At 37.5% G+C, this 15,510-nt stretch overlaps 1 long non-coding RNA gene across 1 annotated transcript; it reads right to left on the reverse strand.

Annotated features, from left to right (window-relative positions):
* Positions 1-19: 19 nt before the first annotated feature.
* Positions 20-15,507, reverse strand: LOC145489263 (uncharacterized). Its single transcript, XR_014049580.1, has 4 exons — positions 15,482-15,507; positions 15,247-15,391; positions 14,813-14,860; positions 20-353 (listed from the first exon to the last, which is right to left on the reverse strand). It is a non-coding gene; the product is annotated as an uncharacterized LOC145489263 (long non-coding RNA).
* Between the last annotated feature and the right edge of the window lie 3 nt (positions 15,508-15,510).

Here is a 15,510-nt window from a genome sequence, read left to right on the forward strand (position 1 = left end):
TGTCTGTCTATCTGTGGTTTCTGTCAACAAGCTAACTCCTGTGCGAAAACCAAATAAATCATTCTTTTGTTTCGGATATTTTGAACGTGTTGAATGAGATATCGATAAGAATACAACCGAAAAAAGATCCTTAGCTACATGCTTAGAGCGTTGACCGAAAAAGAGAAAGTACTTGCATGGAAGAAATTTTATGAATCATTTTATATTTTCAAAAGGGGAGAAAAGGAAAGGAAAATATCTTCAAAAAAATCGCTAAGTATGTTTGATTAACAGTATACCTGTAATCTGCTACCAGTTTTATGTGCTGCGCATGTGGCGTACGCAACAAACGCGTTTCCAACTGTGGGTTTTTCCTGCAGACGAACATGAATTGAGAGAAATCAACACCATACGAAGTGAAACTATCACCAACGGTAAAGTCACAATCCATACACAATTAAATGTGACATAAATTCGGGCGATGCTTAAAAGCTTAAAAGCATCGCCCGAGAATAAAAAAACGATTGCAATAATAATAATAATAATAATAATAATAATGATAATAATAATAATAATATAACTGTAACTCAAGTTGGAATATTTCGATGTTTATTCACATTATTATCAACTACATAATTACTGGGATACGAAGAGCCAACAGTGCCACTGTATACAGGGAAACTTAACAAACAGCTAATTAAGCACAATATGAAAAACCACGTCTACTGACATCGATGCTTCCTAGACGTATAACAAAGAATTTTAAATGGAGAAAATTTACAAACAGTGGAAGTACTTTGGGTGGTTTTAATTAAACCGATTTTCTTTACAGCAGTTAATTACTGGACTGAACAACAAAAGCACTGAAAGTGGCTTGTCTTAAGATTGGTTTGAAGCGCTATTTCTAAACCACAGCATATTCCGCATGTCGGTAATAGTGAGTTGAATGTGTCTGTTCTTCTAGCAGTACATTGCTGGGTTTTATGATGAATTAAGATATACAAGAGTCCACGAGAAAAAGGAAAATCTCTATAAAGAGATACTGGGGCCGTTGAGGTCAAAGGCGGCCAAACAGACAAAGTAAGGCAACAATAAATCAAAAACACGAGATACAGGTAGAATATACCGACCGCAGATTAACTAAGGCTAGCAAAATTTGCCATTTTGTCACTCTCTGCGACGTCTTGTACTTGCAGGGCCTGAATCTGATTCTTGTGACGTTGTATGGCTGAATAAATTTTGATGTAAGCCACTGTTGTAAGAAGAAGACAAAAACCTCCGACAGAAAGCTCAATAGGTAACAAAATATCTCGCGAGACTCAGAACACCAAGCAGGGAAAAAATACACTAAGCAGCCAGATTGAAATCACCTCAGCAGCAACAAGCTTGTGAAGTCACAAGTTCCTGATATCTGAGATGAAGATGAATTGCCAAGAATCCCTCCACCCCTATAGTCACAGTACTCAAGAAAGAGGCATAGGAAAACACACTTACAGCAAAATCCATATAGGTGTTACAGTCAGGCTCGTTTTGTTATAACCATTTTACCAGAAGTGAGGTGTAAAGAGGCTGTCCCAGTACACTAACATCAAAAACAGCAAGACCCACGAGCAATTTTTTTGAGGTCTTTGGCAACGACAGAGGTTTACTCATTGCTTGGATCGTCACAATGTTCAACATGATAGCGGACAGAAAATTGTTGACGACATAAATAGCGATATAAGTCGAACGGACGTCCGCAAATTCGAAGACTTTGGGGAAGGACTGCGGGAGTAGTTCACAAGATGATTTCATCATTGTCGCCACATAGGTTTTTTCAAGTGACCGAGCGTTTCATATGCAACAATGTTTCACCAAACTGTCAATAGACAGTTTCCCGGGACAGTTTCCTTTCTTAAAGACACAAACCAATTGGATCAACTAACCTAAAAATTAAAGTCATAACTTTTGGTAAACGAAGCATTTCTGCATCAAGCCAATTCAGACGTTCTGTTGTCAAAAAACACAGATAAAACTGACACTGAGTGAATCGTGATGAAGAATTAATACGTGGGTCTTGAACTTTCTAACAACTGATTAGAATAAAAACAAGACATAAACGTCACTGGCCTGACTGCTGGGTTTATTAAACAGGCGTTATGTTTGTAAAACAAGAAAAAGCTGTCCCAAAATTGGACATTAAATAAGATATCGTGAAAGGAGGTCAGTCCAAAAAACATATATTTTTTGTCAACGCTAACGAAAACCTTGCACTAAGCTTAGCCACTCACCGAAGTTTCAGCCTCTTAAGTGCAGGTTTTCCTTATGACATTCGTCTCCAAAGAAGCCCAAAATTCGACGTCGTTCATTTGCCGCCATTTTGAAGAGTACGCAGCAGCCAGGCCGCGTTTTCGTGACGTCATTCTGTCCAAGAGATATTGTCCAAATGGCTTCCGACAAGCCTTTTAACTATCAGAGCCCAGAGTTATGGCTGCTGTTGAGCCATATTATTTTGAGCCAAACATACTTCAAACTCCGAAATAATTGTATTGAAGATAGCGAAGTGGATAATCGCTTGGCAAAATACATTTCAGTTAACCTTGTGAAGAATGCGAAGTCAGTTACAGGTTTTTCTTCTTCCCGCAAATTTCGAGACGGATGGAATGACGTCACATAAACACGGCCTGGCTGCCAAGTACATTTTCAAAATGGCCGCCTCCGAAGTCGCTTCTTTCCAGACCAATTCGGTCTTCAGGATAGCAGACACTTCAGAGGCCGAAACTTCGGTGGGTAGAAAAGCTGAATGTTTGCTTGCTCTAGGAAAAGACAACAAAAGTAAGCTTTTTGGAGTGACCTTCTCCTTTAAGGATTCTACCGAACGAAGATCCTTTAGTATCTACATACTTGATCAAAAAATGAGTTAGCACGTGGATACGAAAACGTTTCGTAGTTGATAAGTACAGTTTTATAAAATGGTTGGCAAAGCCGCGCTATGAAACTCAGTATACAACACCTCTAAGCTTTCTTTCGCACTCTCCAAACTTCACGCATGCATCATAACTGAAGCATGAATCAACGGCCAATTTACATAAGTCAAGTAAAAATTAGCGATAAGAACGAGTGATGTTTCGGAGTCTTCATGACACCACTTTAATTTCAAAAGATAACAAATAAACTGTCAGAAGAAAATTAACATAATAAAACCGTTTAGTATGCTAATTAGTTATACACCTGCAGCTTAATGTGCACGCGCCGGCATAGCTCAAGCGCAGCTCAAGCCTTCTACGCAACCGTTTGTTTGTCTCGTCAGGCACTGCATCCCAAAGAAGGTTGTTTGAGGCAAGTGCAGTACCAGCCAAAGCAAACATCGAGGCGACCCAACACCTTACGTACTCCTTGAGGGCTTTAAAAGTCAAACCGTCCAATTATAAGTTCTCTTAATCTGGCACGGAAAGTGAGAGTGACATATTTCGAAAGAGCGCTTAACTGCCACGAATAAAACACTAAACAAAAATTGAAAAACCGGGCACTTCTAAAGCGATCTTTTAGTTCCCTCTCTCCCGAGAACGTACCATTGCGCAACAAAGAGGGTCAGCGCTGGACTTCCCACTTTCCTATTTTTAAGTTGATGCAATGCAATTGAAAACGACGATAAAGTGGTCAGTATAACTGTTTGCTATCTACAAGAAAGATCACAATGTAGCGTGGAATTCTCTATTATTCTAATTTATGTGACAAATATACTCCAGGCATTTACTATACTATTTTTCCGCTCTTCTAACATGCAATGACTACCACATGACTACATGTGTCCAAAGTTACTGAGCTTTATCAATCCGTTACTTAGAAAGAAAGCTTTGTTTAATTTATATCAGGGTGGCTGTTTCAGAAGTAACACCCCCTTACATCAACAGAGGCCCTCTTAAAATTGACATAAACAGTCAAAACTATACAATAAATGATTACAGATGAAAAGCCCTAAAACCTATATTGCAACTTGCAGACGCACATATGCACTGGACTGACTATTAACACTTCCGGTCAGTTTAACACAATCTCGTTTGTCTTCAGGCCGCTAAGTTAGACTGTTCGTAGTTTGTGTTATATACAAACAAGCGTTTTCAACAATAACAACAGTCAATGTGTGTGGGTTATAGATGGCATAGAACTGTCGGCCCTACGATAATTCGGATGCGCGATTTCTGAGACAAGGCATGTTCCGCAGTATGTCCATGATGGCGTGTCTAATGTGTCTCAATTTCCAGCAGTAAATTACTGGGTTCAAAGAAGAACTGAGAAACATGAGAGTCAATGAGAAAATGAACCAACTCTTCAAAGGAATACTGGGCTCATTAATTTCAGAGGCAACCAAACAGATCAAGAAAGGCAAATAACAAAGCAAAAACACGAGATGTATGTAGAATATACCGACTGCTGATTTAATGAGCCTAGCAAAACTAATCGCTTCCTTAAATTCTCCTGTGTCTTGTACTTGCAGGGCCTGAATCTGATTCTTGTGGCGTCGCACAGTTAAGTAAATTCTGATGTAAACCAATGTTGCAAGAACGAGACCAGCTTTTCCAAGAACAAATGTCAGAAGTGAGTACATATCCGGCAAGAACAACGACACAACCAACGGGAAAATTACACTAAGCAGCCATATTGAGATCACTACAGCAACAACACGCTTGTGAGTCACAAGTTCCTGATATCTGAGATGAAGACCAAAAATCTGTCAACACTTACAGCCAGAACACCCCAGAACGAAGCGAGACAAAATGTCGACGAAAGCATGACAAATGCACCTCTGAAATTGCAGTCATCACTATTTTGTAACCACTTGACCAGGAGCGAGGTGTAACTTGGTTGAACAATTAATCCAACACCAACATCTGTAACAGCAAGATTCAGGAGCAGTGTCTTCAAAGTGTTTGGCAACGAAGAAGTTTTTCTTATAGCGTGGATTGTTACAACGTTCAACATGATGGCGGTATAGGACAGAAAATTGTTAAACATAAGATTAACAAGGCTGGTCCAACGAAGGTTTTCAACTTCGGAGACATTCGGATAACTATCTGACAACAACTGACAAGATGAGCTCTTCATTAAATCCAGTAAAGTTTTTAACGGCAACAAGCGATGACACTGAAGATTTTTCAAGAAGACAGATATTTGTTTCGTTACTAAAGCGGCTATCCTCTGTAGTCAAAAAAGACGGCAGTAAAGTACTCCACAAATCAATCTTACAGATGCATTGTTTTTATAACATTTTGCTCTCGTTTTCGCAATAAAAGCGAGCAATTCATTATGGTGACCGTAAAATTAAAACTAAAGTTTTAATTTACATACAGGTGTCTAATTACCGCTTATCGTAAAACCAAGAAATAACCGTCATTGGTCTCTGTTTAATGTTTACTAAGCAAGCTATTTGTTTTCGAAAACCCCCCAAAAACAAAATTCACCTGAATTTTGAACTTAGCAAAGTACCTGCACAAGAGAGATCCTACTTATATATTCGCTTAAGATTTTCATAGAAATAATGAAGAAAAAGAAAACCAAATATCATGGATTGATCGTACAAATGGAAACTGCCTCTAGTTTAACATACCGCACAGATCACGTGCGAAACGAATGATCCATTCAGATAACTTCGAGACAATAGCTTACAAGATGAGTTCTTCATTACATCCATTCAATTTTTTAACGCCATCGAGCGTTGACATTCAAGGTTTTTCTCGAAATTGATTTACTGTTACTTTTTCCTCGATTCCTTTCCTTACTAAAGCGATTATCCTCAGTCAGCAGACGAAGGCGGTAAAGTATTTCACAAATTACTCTTTCAGATGTCTTTTTCCCGCAAAACGTTGCTCACATTTTCGGGATAACCGTGAAATGAACCTTTTTTTTTTTTAATTTACACGAAAGTCTGTAACAACTGCTTAAATTATATCCAATAAATGCACGTCATTTCTCAGCGTGAGGTACATTAGGCAAGCTATTTGTTCGGAAAACCCAAAAAGATCATTACAATTTTGGACTTTACAGGCACGGTAGATGAGAAGCCGGTAACAATACTACCAAGTGAAGATCCTTAGATTTTAGATTCAGTTCTTTGGATGTTGATGGACACAGCAAAGTTAGCACCTGCATTAGAGAGACTAAATGAGTCTATTTGCTTAACATTTACAAAAGAATAAGAAAGAAAAAAAAGTAGAGTCATTAATTGATTCTACATCTGGAGACTGTTTCTAGACCCGTGCAAAACGAATGCTCCATTTTTCACGTGTGGGTTAGAGTTACTACTTGAGCAAAACACAACTGTATATATGAACAGAAAAGCTTGAATGACAATAACAAGATCAAAAGGCACATGCACGAGTATTACAATGTAGTTCCAATAGGTACATTTTTGACACCTTGTCTCTAAATCTAAACGTATACTGTTGTTTTCGGCCGCAAACGAAACCGGCTAGTGCATTTGATCATATTCATGTGTTTATTATATGAATGAGAAAATTACTTCTTTGTGATTGGCTGAGAGCAGGACAATTTATCGTTAATTTTCAATTTGCACTGCAGTGCAAATTAACGCGCGCGCGGTCGTAATGTTCTCCGTCATATAATAAATGAGGAATCCTATGAAAGCTCGAGCAACTAAGGATTTCCACTACTCGTGATATCTGAAAATTATTTCAAATTGCACTCGCCTAAAGGCTGGCGCAATTTTGAGAGAATTTTCAAATATAACTCGTGGTGTTAATTCTTAATTGAACTCTAATTCATACGATCTCCTATACTAATTTGCGCAATATAACTTTAATTATACGTTTAATTTATTTCGCAATTTAAAGCATACTCCTATATAATGCGGAACCGACTATTGCAAGGAAATAACTATCTATTCCAAAGTCGGCTTCACCAGTAGGAGCGAACAATTTTAACGAGATTATATGAATTCACTGATGATAACTCTCTAAAACACACCGAAAAATAGGCACAGGGTAATTGAAAACTCCGAAAATCTTACTCATAAGCGGGATCTAAATTTCTTTTATTTTGCTTTTCAACGTACTCATTTGCGAAAGAAAAATATGCCAGCAGTCAGTCTTTTAATCGAGTGTTTGATGAGAAAAACATTCGGACCTGAGCTTGCAAGACATCAAACCACTTACTTTTCTCGAAAGACAAAATAAATTGGAATCATACATAAAACTGAACATTAAATTAATACATAAAAAATACATAAAATTGAACGTAAAATTGAATTGTAAAAAATACATGTGGTCTCTTTCACTTTGGTCAGCCGAATATAAGACATTTTAACTATATTTATGACACAAATAGCAGTTTGTGGAAGGAGCCAGCAGCAATGGAGTTGAGTTACAATCGAAGTGCTGTATGAGCAAACCCGTCGATTTCCCAGTGGATGATGATTGACATGTGTGGCTTACGGGTTATTCTAGTTATACGAGTTACCATATTGACTTCTGGCAATACTTGGGCAGTAAAACAAAAAAAGAATGACTTTTCGTGCATACTACGTGAGGTACAAGAACTGGAGAACCTCCGCTACATGAGCTGCATTGCTTCGATGGATTTACTCATTCTCGATTGAGCCACCCTAGCTTACAAACTTCTCGTCGCCTTGCCAACATCAGTTCCTTCTCGCCTGAATACGACTCAGCGCCATTGGAACGAGTGCGAATAGGTTGGGATTAAGATCGAAGCGACTCTGCTCGCAGGGTAGCTGCGAAAGATCTTCAGAGAAATCGAGGCCTTTTTATTATGAATCACTAACGTATTGGCGGATCTATAGGAGCCCCTCTCCCCCCCCCCCCCCCCAATTTTGCGTCAAAAAAAAAAAATCGCAGAAAGAAGAATAGCCGGCAGGGCAAGCCGCCCCCCCCCCCCCCCTATCCCCTTAGCTCAAGGTTTGGATCCGCCACTGAAATTTGCGGGTCGATTATGCCAAGCAGCAAGGTCGCGGAACGTTAAAACCGCGGAACGTTACAAAAACTGAATCGTGCTAAATAGAAACAACTACAACAACAACAGCAAAGTGAAACCCCAGTTACAGATTGGACACAATAGAGAGGTTAAGCATGACGGCAAACGGCAAACGGCAAAAATGAAACTTGGGTCGTCTCTCATCGGCCGTGTGTACAGTAGAGTAAAATTATTTGTATTTGCAATGAATAGTAGGAGACGTTATTCCATTTTTGTGTGCTTTATTTACGGATTACAAGAAAAGAACTCAAAATCAGAAGTTATCTTTGCCGTTTCCCGTCTGCCGTTAACGTCATGCTCAACCTCTCTATTCAGTATATATTACTAAAGAAAAACGAAAATGCTAAAAAAAACTCCTGGTTATCGGCCAAACCTAGGAGTTTAAAAGGTCGAAAAATAATTCCATTGTAACTATATCATCAACATGTCATAAAAAACCAAAGAAAAAGTTTGATTCTCTTTGGTGAGCTAGCTTGTCCACAGACCCTTTATTTTGTCTCGAGTTCGTCGAGATCGCAAGCTCAGCAAAATATTAATTCGGCGCGTGCGATGCACGCGCTAAAACGCAAGGGTCTGAGCTAGGGAAACATTAGCCCATTCACATAGCTGGGGTTGCCCTCAAGGCAAGTTAACCGAGACTCTCTACAACCTTTTTTCTTTTTCTTTTTTTTTTTTTTTAATCAGCCTGGTAATTTTTTATGTTTGTAAATGTTGTCTGTCTGCCCAGGGAGCATATCAGGCCAGCTCGATGTCTATTTGATGGAAAATTATGCTTGGGGATAACGCCACAAGTGTCTTGATGGCCATGTTGGAGGGATCACGGAATCCAAAAGGATTAATTCTCAGCACTGCTTCTTAAAGTTAACTTGGTACGGCAGGCACCAGTATTGGAATATGACAGCATATTGTAAAATGCAAGAGTTAATAGAAATAAGAATCGCTTATTACAAAAACAACTTCAAATGTGGGGAGTTAATTGAATAGGAAACCCAAGCATGTCTCCAAATGCACAAATTCAGTCGTAATGCAATTTCCAGAGCAGCAAGAGTGAAATGCAAAGATAAAAACAGTATGAAGGTCCCGCAAGAATTCCGCACACCGAAACGAGGCTTGCGGAGTTGAATTTTGAGCAACTGATATAATCTGCATAAATCCTATTGGAAGGAAGGCGCTAAATGGAATCGAAACTCTAATTATTCTCTTAATGTCTAAACTAGCCTCGTTCACGTTATCGCTACCACAGGCTACTTTTTATGGCAATAAGCCATGGATTAATTGACGACTAATAAACACTTTCCAGAGCAAAGAGTGAAACCAAACTTTAGCAACACTGAAAGGCGCTTAGCAAATTGGAGTCAAACAGTTGTTTCACTGATTTTTCTAATTAAGCTGGACAACACCGAAAAGAGGGCTTTTCAATTAGGTTACATGTAGTTTTCAGACTAAGACCATGGTCATGCACAAAAATTATTTTTTTCTCTGCATGCTCCAAGAAAAATGATGAAATAAAATGAAGAAAAAATCATAAATTTATAAAGAAAACATTGAGAAACGCCGATGAAAGTAGCACTCCAATAGAACCATAAATTCGAAATCACATGATCGCATACGCTTTTCCTCAATGACAGTTACTTAAATGATATCCTTTAACACTATACAGCTCGAAACACAACAAATTTTATCAGACTTGACAAATTTTCTGATTTTCTGCTACTCGCAAAGTAACCTCACTCACTGTGATGTATGGTTATGAACTGATCAAAATAATTCATTATATAATCTAGTTCACTAATTTCCTCTCCGTGATGTAAAGAGTAACCAGCTGTTTCTCTTACCGAATGCCGTACAAAATTAAAAAAACAAAACTCAACTTCGCGTTTAAATTTGAATAAAGCTGATATATACAGATTAAAAAATAGCTGTTTTTTTTATGTCATACATTAATTTGACAAACGAGGTCATCAACTAAAATATAAATTCATTTTTAATGGACGCTGCCGTTGGTGACGCAACCTGGGCTGCTGACATTTGCTGATGAAAATAACCGTTACTAGTCCTAGGAAATCATTGTCATATGACTCTCTCCAAAAAACAGTCGGTATCCTGTAGGGCAGAAAAGTTTGGCACTGTCGGCTTATTTTTACAGCAAGAAAAAAAAAATTGGGGCTTATAACAATTTAGTTGGTCCCCAGCGAAAATGCAAACATAACAATTCGATCGTTGCTGATGTCACTGTTTACATTTTGCCATTAACATTTTAATTTGAGTAGAGAAGGCAACATGCGATATTCGAGTTGAATCCAAACAGTTTCACGTAAAGACCTTGTAAAAGTTAGTAAATGGCGAAATTTTGATCTTTGAATTTTTAATCTTGCGTCACACAAAGAGTATTTCATTTATCGGCTCAAATCCATTGAGCAATTAAGTGCTAATAAGGCAGCTATTGTATAGACAGATTCACCCCAAGAGAAAGTCAATAAAGGAAAATCTTTGTTGACGTCACTGTTTACATTTTTCCTCATTAACATACTACTTTGCGCAGAGAACGCATGATGCTAGACACGAATTGATTACAAACATTTAAAGAGCTTGTGAAACTATAACTGATGAAATTTTTGGCTCTTTGGGTGTAATATTCGAGGAGAAACTGGCTTTCGAAACCTGCAAAATGTCTGGGTGGGTGTAAAATTTTGAGTTTTTAACCCCGCGTCGAACAAAAAGTGTAACTGAAACTGTATCGCTTATACTAATGAGGCAAATATGGTGAACAAAGATTCTCCTATTCGTGAGAGGATCTATAGATGTAAAAACAAAAAAACATAAAGCTATCAACTCTTAGTATAATTTTACTCAACACCTGCTTAAACACTAGATGCAAATGGTGCAACGTGACTGGCTGAGCCATCACACACTACCATTTATAAGTTTGCAAAGGTTGGATGTCGTCAACAAACTAGGGACGTACGCTTTAGAGGAAGATTTTGACAAATGTCTGGATAATTACGTATACATTCCTGAACGACCAACATAAGGATGTTCTTCGTTGCTCGACTTTAAACATAAGCAAAAAAGCTTGAAATTGTGGTGCAAACATGGGGCGGGGGGGAGGGGTGGGGGAGGAATAGCAGGAGCTGTTACAAATTCACTACGTAAATCTTTGATTGTAAACATAGCTAGGACATACTCCTTATTCACAGTAACCTCATCGCCCAACAACGAAAATTACCCCGAACAGTATTCACTTCACAGAGGTGGATAATATCCAATTTTCTTAGAGACCGGCGACCAATCATATGGCTTAAAATACCACGGTTACTGTTTGCGATGTTCTAAAACGTCACAAATACTACTTGGAAAATTATTCAGGCCCAACTTGTCACAAACATAAATAGATCTTTATTTTTACCAATATGACATCACGTTTCCCAAATTAACGTTCATGAGCTCGATAAATATTGCGTTTTCGTATCCATGGCTATCTTTTAGCAACACGTTGCTTTTATAGTCCAGATAGAGAATTGTCAACGGCAGCATTTGATCTTGTAAGGGTGGAGCTAATGTTAGGCATTCCTGATAATTGTCTACAGCAAACAAATGCAAAATTGTGTACATCCGCCCCTTCTCCTCAAAAAATCGAATTTTTAGAGGGGAGGGGGAGATGTACACAGGCTACAATGACATCAGTGTGCAAAAATTCGATTCCCACCCACTCGGTTGTTTGCCGATGGATTGCGTGACAACAAATATTGAGACAAATAATTAAAATAATTAGCGAGAGTTAATTTATGGCAGTAATAACTTACACGTAGAAATACATTACACGCGATGTGAGATAGCAATTACATACAATAGGTAATAAAAATAACAATTTACAGTATAAATACTGGCCACTAGACTTCACATAACTAGAAAGCTGACACACGACGAGAAAGGACTTAAAAACTCACTTTGTTTGTTAAACAGTCATGTCCAATTTTCTACTAAAGTTGCGATTCAACCCAAAGAATGGAAACATTGACAGGGTTATTCTTCGCAGAAATGTTAATTCAGAAAGCATCAAGCTTTCCGCGTAATCCTGCTTGAAATGCTGCAGCAAAAGCTGCTGTTCGCCGGAGAGAGAGTTTAAATCGTCGAAATAATACAGCAAGAATTCGAGTATACGCTAAGTATTGCGCAAAACATCCACCTAATTTGCATGTACACTTCTTTTGAAAGATATTTATCCAGTTGCTTAACTACAAAAGAATACAAGTTATTTTCGGTACTTCTAAGAGCCCTTTTAATGGGGCATCATGGAATCGTAGACTTCTTAGTTTTGAAAAGATGCAAATTACATTGGCCAGTTTAAATGTCGAACATTGATATAAAACTCTTAGTTCTGGACAAATGTATATGAAAAGAACAGGGTTTTGAAACACATTCATGAAAGACACCACGTCCTCACTAATAAGTTAAAGGACTGATAAAATTAAATAAATATTCATAATTTTGAAAAAAAACAAGATCTTTTCATTGTTCAATAATAAATCATAACCTGGAGGGCTGCAAGAAGTTCCGCTTTCTAGAAGAAAAAACATAATAACTCTGTGGTTTGAAATTCCAACCAAATTTTCCTGTTTTAAACAATCCAATTTGTTTTGAAGGTTTTAAATGGAGGTCAAGTTATATCCAAGACCCCGTGTTGATTTGTCATTGGAAAACTGTTTTTAAATCAAGGCTCTTGTGAAACATTCGATTTATGAACACGAAATGCAGTGTAAGCACCACAGAAAAAAAAGTACTGCATTCCTAGGTTAAACCACGAATTCAACTTCAAGGCAATATCAAGGATCAACCTATCGTGTAAGCTTTTCAGATCAAAGCCACTCGGCTACTTTAGCCTTTAATGACAAATGAGAACATAACTATGTTTAATTAAAAGTGTTTTAGTGTTTATAGCAGCACGTTATATTTTTTTGTCCAGGGCTGTTGCTTCATTTGGATTCAAATATAGTCCAAAAGGTGTGGTCTGTAGGAAAAATGGACGTTCTAGTAAAAAATAGCACCAAGTTGATGCAGAAATAACCATTCCGGGATCCAGTTTTCTATACGGTACAAAGACATTGGGAGCAAATTATGTAAAAGTTGTTCAACCATATCGCTCCTTTAAAAACCACTTTCCTACGATGAGGTCATGCAGAACAAAATATTAAAATAAGTTTAAAACCCGAACAATAGTGAGAACAAAGAGAGAGCCCAAAAACTCACTTCAAAGCATTCCGACAGTGGTCAGATTCCTCGAAATAGCACGAAAGCTTAGCAGCACGGCAAGGATTGTTCTGCCTTTATAGCGAAATTAAGTTTGAACCAATTCCAGCGACAGATTACCTCGTACGTTCCCGGCAAAAAAAAAGAAGAAGAAATCTGGAGTGCAGAAGTTTAGAGAAAGATAGATCTCTTTGTTCACAGTGACGTTCATCGTGAGCTTTTTGCCTTTCAAGTGTGACCATTCAAATTAGGTCCTGACTTTCAAAACGTAATTTCAATTGACTTAGTTTATTTTCTCAAACTTTCGAAATAAGTTTCAAAAACCACAGACCTTCTTCGATTACGCAAAATCGAAGCCCCGCTACTCGATTTTTCAGGAAGTTCTCGCTAAAATACACTTTTCCCTTAACTCAAAAACCTCATTTATTCATTCTCGTCAATAGCTCTTTGAAAACAGACATTAACGTTGCAAAAATGTTTAAAAAAATCTAACAAATACCTGCGGGGTCTTACTCAGTCACTATTTGGTCTTTTAGCTTACCATATTTATGAAGTTATTCTAGAGACCTCTAGAGACAAAATTGGGTTTGTTGGCAATCTCATAAAGCTTTTCTGTAAACTCTCGGGAGTTTAGGATTATCAGAAACTCGGGCTAATGTTGAATTAGAACTCATTTTTGGCACTACGTAGTCGATCACGTCACTGCTCGTCGTGCATCAATACTGGTCCTCATCTCTTTGTATTTTTGTCATCTAGAAATCGTTCTTGGCAATTTATGGAAACTAGATAAACGTGAAATTGTGAAACCAAAAACCCAAAGGCAGCCGTTTGTACGAAATATGTTTTTCTTTCTCTGTAACAACGGCGCAAAGAACATGTCTCAAGGCTGAAGAATTAGAATAAATTTGCTTTGAGGCATGCAACAACGAAGACGTACGATTAGCTGAGCTTAACGCAGATTTTACATACAATTACATACAAGTTTATTTCTATAGATTCCCTTTGGTTTAGTTTGCTTTATATTTTTGAAGTTGAAGGTAAAACAACAAAAATGCTTCAAATTCTCGTTGCGCGCAAAAGCAATTAAGTACATCATTGTATAACAGTCGGTCATCAACAGAAGAAACAAAAGAACGAAATATGTAAAGGCTCTGCAACTTTACAAGCAGATCTTACTTGCATTCCAAGTCACGTTAGGAGTAAAAGTAAGGTTCATTCTATTACTCAAAATTATAAAACGCTGACAGTCTTCCTTGAACTTTGTCTTCCCAATCTCGACCAAGATCTAATTTCTCCTTCAATATCAATGAATCGTAAAGAAAATAGGTGATGAGAATATAGAAATTCATCAGCTAGGTAACTATGCAGCATCTTCGTGATGTACAACCAAGAGCTCAGGGATGGCCTTAGTAGAATTTCATTTCTTTGCTAATTCTGCAAATTAAACTACCGTTGCTGTTGCTGATACCAAAAAAGTACTTATCATAGAACAAAATGTCTCAACCCACCTTACTAAGTCTCTTGCTTCATAAATTCTAGCTATTTTTATAATCTAAACTCCATTGAAACATTACATGAAATCCTTCCTTTAATTTAGTACTTGTTTCTGATAATCTAGCTTTTTTTCTTCATCACCTCTTGCAAATAACTATGCGTGGGGTAAAAATAAAATGTTTTCTAGCATAACAATTCCTTAGCGTTTCACACTATCAAAAAAGTAATAAATAGCCACGATGAAACGAATTAATGGCGATATTATATAAAGTGTTTATTACATTACCTTTTTTAAAAAATATCAAATTGATCATGCTTGTTATTTTATCTGTTTAAAAATAAATAACTAAAAATAATAAAACTAAGTTTAAGTTCTCCCGGTAAAAGCTTTAAGAAAAAGCGTCGACGTTTGCATAGCTTGCATGGTTGCAATCTTTTCACTTTTCTCTTTTCACTTTTCAAAATGCCCTGACTTTTCCCTGATAAAAATAAAATTTCCCTGATCAATCAATACAACATGATATAGTAACGGCAGCCAACCTCCCCTGAGAGCCCTCCTTTCCACCCAGTCAATCTAGACGGATAAGTTTTCACCATATTCTCATCCTTCACCTTTGAGATCACAGTGACCTGAAAAGTTTCATCCGGCTTCAATATTCTTCCAGTTCAATATTCGCCGTCATTTCTACAAAATAACAATTTTCCTTGACTCAAAATACAATTCTCTAACTTTCACCGACATCGAGGAATCTTTTTCTCTTGACCATTTACTCACCTGTGGCAACCTTGGCTTAACTACAATCT

Source organism: Orbicella franksi, chromosome 6 (genome assembly GCF_964199315.1).
Source record: "Orbicella franksi chromosome 6, jaOrbFran1.1, whole genome shotgun sequence".
NCBI lineage: Eukaryota > Metazoa > Cnidaria > Anthozoa > Scleractinia > Merulinidae > Orbicella > Orbicella franksi.